Below are 7,836 nucleotides of genomic sequence, written 5' to 3'. Positions count from 1 at the left end.
AAGGCATTTCTCATCAAATGCAAACTTAGCTTCTTTTTCAAGGAGCTTACACATCGGGGTGGCGATCTTGGAGAAATCCTTGATGAATCGCCGATATAAACCGGCATGTCCCAAGAAACTGCGAACCCCCTTTACAGAGATTGGTGGAGGGAGTTTGGCTATTACATCAACTTTTGCTCGATCTACATCAATGCCCTTTTTGGAGATTTTATGGCCCAAGACAATCCCTTCTGTCACCATGAAATGACATTTCTCCCAATTAAGTACAAGGTTGGTTTCCTCGCCTCGCTTCAATACCTTGCCTAGATTGGCAAGACACTCATCAAAGGAATCACCAACAACCGAAAAATCATCCATGAAGACTTCCAAGAAATCTTCCACCATATCTGAAAAAATAGACACCATACACCGTTGGAAAGTAGCTGGGGCATTACATTAGCCGAAAGACATGCGGCTAAAAGCAAAAGTGCCATAAGGACAGGTGAAAGTGGTCTTTTCCTGGTCCTCTAATGCAATGTTGATTTGATTGTACCCCGAGTACCCATCCAAAAAGCAGTAATACGCTCTTCCAGCTAGCCGATCAAGCATTTGATCAATAAAAGGCATAGGGAAATGGTCTTTACACGTTACGGTGTTCAGCTTTCTGTAGTCCATACACACTCTCCATCCGGTAACTGTCCGTGTAGGGATCAACTCATTCTTGGAGTTAGGAACAACGGTAATGCCTCCCTTCTTCGGCACACATTGTACCGGACTAACCCATGGACTGTTTGCAATTGGGTATACAACACCCGCATCTAACCATTTGATTATCTCTTTCTTTACCACTTCTTGTATAGGAGGGTTTAGCCTCCTTTGATGCTCAACACTGGCTGAACTATCCTCTTCAAGCTCAATTCTATGTTCACAAATACCCGAGGGAATTCCCCTAATATCTGCAATAGTCCACCCGATGGATCTGCGATACACCCGCAATACTTCAAGCACCTTTTGAGTTTGATCCTCATTCAGCAAAGATGAAATAATAACCGGTAAAGTATTATCTGGAAAAAGAAAAGCATACTTCAAATGAGAAGGAAGTAGCTTGAGCTCAAGTTTTGGAGGCTCAATAATCGAAGGCTTAGCTGGAGGAGTGGTTCTTTTATCAAGATCGAGAGATAATTTATTCGGCTCATAAGAATACGAACCCCGGCCAACGAGAGAATTAACTGTTTCGATATATCCCATCATGTCATCCGCCTCAAAGTTCACCAAAATAGCTGAAAGTGCCTCATCGAAGTGCTCCTCTTCTAGCTGATGCTCCACCGCTTCGTCTATCTCATCGAATGAATCGATGACAGAAATGCTTTCATAAGCACTAGGCAACTTTAACACTTTAATAGCTTGGAAGGTTACTTCTTCATCATTGACCCGGAATTTTATTTCATTCCTTTCCGAGTCCATTAAGGCTCTTCCGGTAGCAAGAAATGGCCTCCCCAAAATAATTGGGACTTCTTTGTCAACTACACAATCAAGGATGACAAAATCTGCCGGTAATAAGAATTTCCCCACTCTAACAAGAATATCATCAACAACGCCCACCGGTCTTTTGATTGTTCTGTCGGCCATTTGGAGACGCATGCTTGTTGGTTTAGGTGTTCCCAACCCGGATTTCTTATATATGACTAGTGGCATCAAATTAATACTAGCTCCATTGTCACATAAAGCATGAGCAAAATTATGATGACCGATGGTGCAAAGGATCGTGAAAGCCCCAGGATCTCCTTTCTTCTCAACGTTTGATGACGAAATAATAGAACTCACACGGTGGGTGACTCCCACCGTATCATGCTTGACTGGTCTTTTCTTTGTCAACAAATCTTTCAAGTATTTGGCAAATCCCGGCATCTCCTGGAATGCGTCTAGGAATGGAACATTCATTGACAACCCCTTCAATTGGTCGTAGAATCGTTGGCACTTGGCATCCTCCGCTCTTTTCATCAATCTTTGTGGGAACGGAGGAGAATACTTATAAGTTTGAGTCAAGGGTTTGATTGCCCCCGTGACCTTACTCTTTTGAAAGCTCTCTCCGGTGGATTTTTCAACACTTGGCTCCTCGTCATCCTTTTGAACACTAGGGTGTGCTTCCTTCTCTTTTTCCACAACAATAGGTACTTCAACTGGTGCCTCTATTTCTTCCTCGACCTCTTCTTCAATAATCTCATCAATAGTTGGCTCGACACTGATAGGTTTAACCACTTTCTGTTTTACCGCATCAAGGATCTTTCCGCTTCTAGTGGAAATAGCTTTGCATGAGGCAATGTGATCGCCTCCACTACCCCTTGGGTTCAGAGCTGTGTCGCTAGGAAGGCCTTCTATTTGCGGTGGATGTTGTTCACGAGATAGATCTCTCATTTGTGACTCGAGTTTATGAATCGAAGCGGTGCGAGAGCCTACCACTTCAGTCAAAGTTTCCATCTTCTTGTCACTTTTGTGCTGGTTGTCCAATATCTTTTTAAGCATGGATTCCATCCGAGAGGTCCCTTGATCATTGGAAGGACTTTCTCGCCAATTCTGAGAGTTAGACGTACGGCCCTTTGGTGGAACATAGGCATTGGAATTCCGATTACCATAGTTGTTGTTGTTGTAATCCATTCTGTCCGAACCACCATATTCATTTCTACCATATTGATTGCTTTGTTGTTGTGGTATCCATGGCTTTTGATAACCCCCTTGATTGTGATCTATATAATTTGCATCCTCACGTTGTGGCTGCCCCTCTAGATAAGCTTCCTCCGAGACTTGGTACATTCCGGGAGCATGAGGTGGCATCTCCTCGATAACATTCACACTTTTGGCTTCTTTCTCCATAATCCTCTTCGATAATAAATCCACGGTGGTTTGCAATTGAGCGAAAACATGATCTCACTCATGATTTTATTTGGCCACCGCGGCAATAGAGGGACTACCATAAGATAGGATTTCACTATCACTAGAATGCCAAGCTTGGTTGTGAATAGTAAGCTTGTCGAGCAACCTGGTGATGTTGACAAATGATTTGTCCATGAAGCATCCCCCAGCTGCAGTGTTGACAACAATTTGATTCATGGTATCTAACCCCTTGTAGAATTTCTCGGTGAGGATAGCATCCGTAAATCCATGAGTTGGAGATTGAGTGAGATAATATTTGAAACGCTCCCATGCTGCATATAATTGTTCCCCCGGAAGTTGTTTAAACTCAAAGATCTTGTCCCTAAGCTCAGCCTTTTTGCTTGGTGGAAACCATTTTTTTTTAAATATATTGGCCAACTCGTTCCAGGTGTGAATAGTATTGCTGGGTAGCTTTTCATACCATTCCCTCGCTTGGCCAGCTAAGAATATTTGAAAACCCGTAATCGCAGTGCATCAACAGGAACAACACCTTGAGATTGTTGAGAACATACATGCACGAAATTCTTCAGGTGTCGAAGTGGACAATCCTCTGAAGAATTTCGGAAATAGCCTTCAAGTTTCAATAGCTGATAGATAGAACTATCAATTTTGAAATTTGCATTTCCTGTTCTAGGAGGAACTACAACAGAAGCATAATCAGCTTCGTCGATGAATTCCGCGAATACATTCTCATTCTCCTCTTCTTCTGGTGCAGGATGGTTCACTTGGATTCCCCCTTGGTTTCCTTGATTGCGATTGTGTCTTCCTGCCATGTTCACCTGGTTCACTACAACAGCAAACAAGGTGTGATGGAATAGAAAAAGTTTTAAAGAATAGTATACAACAATTAGTAATTTCTAAACCGTATTCCCCGGTAACGGCGCCAAAATTTGATACGCTCAAATTACACCTATTAATGGCGTAAAGCGGACGTTGTCAAATATAGTAACCCAACAAGGTTGGGGTCGAATCCCACAGGGAATATGGAGAGAAAAAAGTACTAATCGTATGCGATACCAGTCTTTAAATGCTTTAATCCTATTCCGGATAGTTTGAATTGATTGTTGAATAATGTAATTGAATACTTTGACTTAAAATGTAATTAATGTGAGAGAGAGACTAAGGTTGTGTTCCCCAATTTGATTAGATATTATGCTTCAGGTTTCAATATGATATACTTCTAATGGTTGTTCTATGAATATGCACTTGGTCTCTTAAAGACTTCTTAATGTTTCCCATTAGTTAAGCAGTATTTCCTCTTTATGATTCTTCCGAATATAAAAGAGTTAGAAACGAAGAGCGACCAATAATGCCAATTTAGACTTATTCTTATTCCTAAGTTAGTCTATTAAACGAGGGTTAACGCCTCGAGTCATTGTTATTCAATCTTACCAATATTGACTCTCTTTCCCAAGAAGAGTCAATATAATGACTTCGGCTAATGCTTGAAATCATTATTCAACATTACAACTCAAAGATAGAATAAATAAAAACAACCATTATGCATATATCAATAATAGAAACCCATTCACATAATACCCATCATGGGCTAAGAACCCCATCTATAGAAACTTCAAATGAAGATTTCTATTTTCCACGGGATACTTCCCTGTGATGACACATTTGTGGATCTTCATACTGGCGTTCTTTTATCTCCGCATTCAAAGGCGAGGCTGTAGGATCATCGACACTAATTCCTGCATTACCCGAATCAATTACGCGTACCCCAAGATTTGCTAATAGATGAAGCTCACGAACCATTTCTTTCTTCTTCGAAGGAACTCCCCATAAACTACCCATGGATCGACGGCTAAGCGCGTCGGCTACCACATTCGCCTTTCCCGGATGGTACAAGATGTTCACATCATAATCCTTCAACAATTCTAACCACCGCCTCTGCCGTAGGTTCAACTCCTTCTGCTTAAAAATATGTTAGAGGCTTTTATGATCTGTGTAGATATCGACATGCACACCGTACAAATAATGCCTCCATATCTTTAAGGCATGGATAACCGCGGCCAATTCGAGATCATGGGTGGGATAATTCTATTCATGTTTTCGCAACTGTCTCGAAGCGTATGCAATAACCTTGCCATGCTGATGGTTTCAATGAAAACTTTCTGGAATTTCAGGCCCTGTTACGGTTCAATGGTACGAACCGTAACATAAGTTACGGATCCCGTTACGGTCCGTAACTTGAGTTACGGACCATCGCTTAGCTCCAATTTGTCTGTTTTCAGCATTACTTCTCATTTCCGATCCTTAGTTAATCAACCCTATAAAACACAAAAATAACATAAGAAACAATATAAAAACACTTAAAATCAAGCAACATTTCTAGTTACAAAGACATAAAATGTGCCAAAATTCACGGCACATCACCGGCCCATAGACGGGCAAAGGCACTAAGCCGGGCCCCACGTCACACTCCGCCATCTTCATACTCGTCCTGCCAAACCATTGGCTCTGATACCAGTTGTTGGGCTAAACGGCCCAAAGATACTTCTTTAAGATGATGTGATATTGTCCGCTTTGGGCCAAACCCACACGGTTTTTCCCAAGGCCTCGCATCATTAAGAGTATCCAACTCCTTATAAGTAGCTCCTTTTTCCTTTCAGCTACCAATGTGGTACTTTGTTCACACACCAATAAACATTTTGCTGAAAAATTCAACTATTGTATATGCAAGAATATGAATTCTCTAAATTTCAGCTCTGTGCAACTCAAAAAGTATCAATCATTCAATGGCAAGAGCCCACCCAAGTTCCAAAAAAGAAAATCAAGTGGCCAGTGGAGAAAAGCAGATGCAAAAAGATTCAGTCTTTTAATCAAAAAAGATGTCTTAAATAATAAAGTGTATTCGATAGAGTCAGGATTTAAAATTTATGTATTTTAATTCTAATCTTTTTTAATTTATTGGATTCTCAATTAATAATATATTCATATTCGATAAAATTTTAAAATAAATATAAAGTTTGAATCAAAGCTATTGAGTTCGGCGGGATCATAGTAGACACTCTAACTAAGAACCCGTTTGGCATGAGAATTTAGAAAACACCTAAAATCATGTTTTCACCTTTTTCAACTTTCAGGACATTCAAACAACCAAATGCAAAAACTATAACCAAACACAATTCCATCTTCAAACTCCAACTTTAAAAATTCCAAATAAAGTGAAAATGTATGATTTCTAATGCCAAACGCCTTCTAAGTATTATATAACCAAAATCATAAGTTCTCATACAAAAATTATTACATTATCTTTATTTTTATATTTTGGGGAGTGGGGTAGGGGATTGATAAGCATTCAACATTTCCAGGCAGACATTCTCTACTATGGTCCCAAAGTTTATCCTTTTAAAACTAATAATTTTGAGATGACGATTTTGTTTTCTTCTCTTGAGGTATTTTTGAAGAGGACCCCATTGAACAATGCAGCTCATGTGCTCTCTCAGCTTCAAAACAAGCTGTTTTATTTGTCTCATACTTTGACAATCACATCTATGCTTTTAATATTTAGGGAGCCTAAATTATGTTTTTCCATCCATAGCTCCAAAATTTCCAGCCACATTATTAACTTATACACCCCTTGTTCCCCCCCTTCAAATCAAGTGAACTCATCCATTCTATGGAACTGAAATTTTAGTAAAACTAGAACAAAGTTGCTTATCATAACTATTATTATTATCTCCCTTTTTTTAATCAATATATTTGGTGAATCGATGTAGCACAATAGATTTTCATGAGTGCACATTTAGAGTGTATTTGGTGCGGAAAAAATGTTTTTCAATTTTTCTAGGTTAGATTGATAGATATTTTGGAAAATATTTTCTCTAGAAGAATAAGTTAATCTTAAAAATTAGAAAAATGACTTTCCTAATTAAGTAGGGAAAACAAGCTTCGTAGGTGACGTTCCAAGCTAATTTTCACCTTCCCTTCCCTCAATCGTCAACCCCCACCATCTATTTACTACTCCACTCCCATAGTATTTTCTAAATTACATATAAATGCTCTTGAAAGAGTATTTTCTTTTCCTACTTACCAACAAAAAATAAATAAGAAAATCACTTATTATCTAAGAAGACATTTTCTTACACTTATTTCTACATTTTCTTAAGGTAGAGAAAGTTCTAATTCTACATTTGATTCGATTACATTACAAGAGCTAAGAAGACATTTTCTTACACTTATTTCTACATTTTCTTAAGGTAGAGAAAGTTCTAATTCTACATTTGATTCGATTACATTACAAGAGAGGCACCGAAATTTCACCTTAAAGGAGTAACTTTTGAGGTGAATTATTTTTCAACCAAACACTTCTAAATTCTAAGGTTTCTAATATTGTTCAAATAATACTTGGGAGCCGTTTGGCTACGAGAATAATGCACCTTTCTTCGGAATAATTTTTTACTTTATTTCAAAATTGGTGTTCGGTTATAAAATTTACAAATCCAACTTGGAATTGGATTCCAAATTTGGTCACAATCTGTTTTTCAACTTCATCTTCATAAATTCCAAATAAAGTGTTCTATGCTCTCTTTTGCAAAAAAGTACAAACAAATACTCTCTTCATTCACTTTTATTTGTTCACTATGAATTTTAATAAATAAAGTGTATAATTTACCGTGATACTCATATTAATTGATGTAAAATTGCATTGGATTTGAAAAATAATTTGGAATGAGTAATTAATGCTAAGAGTAAAACAGGAAAAATAAATTAGTTTTCTCTTGATATGCAAACATGGACAAAATAAAAGTAAAAATTTATTTATAAAATAGTGAATAAGTAAAAGTGAACGGGAAAAGTATAACTCTATCTTAACTTCAACTTCGTAGAATTCCAAATAAAGTGAAAAATATTTGAGGGGGCGAATATATGAAGCATCATATTTCTCATTTAATGAAGCATGTTCATGTCCAATGG

The 7,836-nt window shown here is 38.1% G+C and overlaps 1 non-coding gene across 1 annotated transcript; it reads left to right on the top strand.

Moving 5' to 3' along the window:
* The first annotated feature begins 3,133 nt into the window (after positions 1 to 3,133).
* LOC132625304 (small nucleolar RNA R71) lies at positions 3,134 to 3,240 on the top strand. The gene has a single exon (XR_009576740.1). It is a non-coding gene; the product is annotated as a small nucleolar RNA R71 (small nucleolar RNA).
* The last annotated feature ends 4,596 nt before the right edge of the window (positions 3,241 to 7,836 follow it).

Source organism: Lycium barbarum, chromosome 12 (genome assembly GCF_019175385.1).
Source record: "Lycium barbarum isolate Lr01 chromosome 12, ASM1917538v2, whole genome shotgun sequence".
Classification (NCBI taxonomy): Eukaryota; Viridiplantae; Streptophyta; class Magnoliopsida; order Solanales; family Solanaceae; genus Lycium; species Lycium barbarum.
The sequence above is the reverse complement of the archived record's forward strand: the minus strand, read 5'-3'. Positions and strand labels throughout refer to the sequence as shown.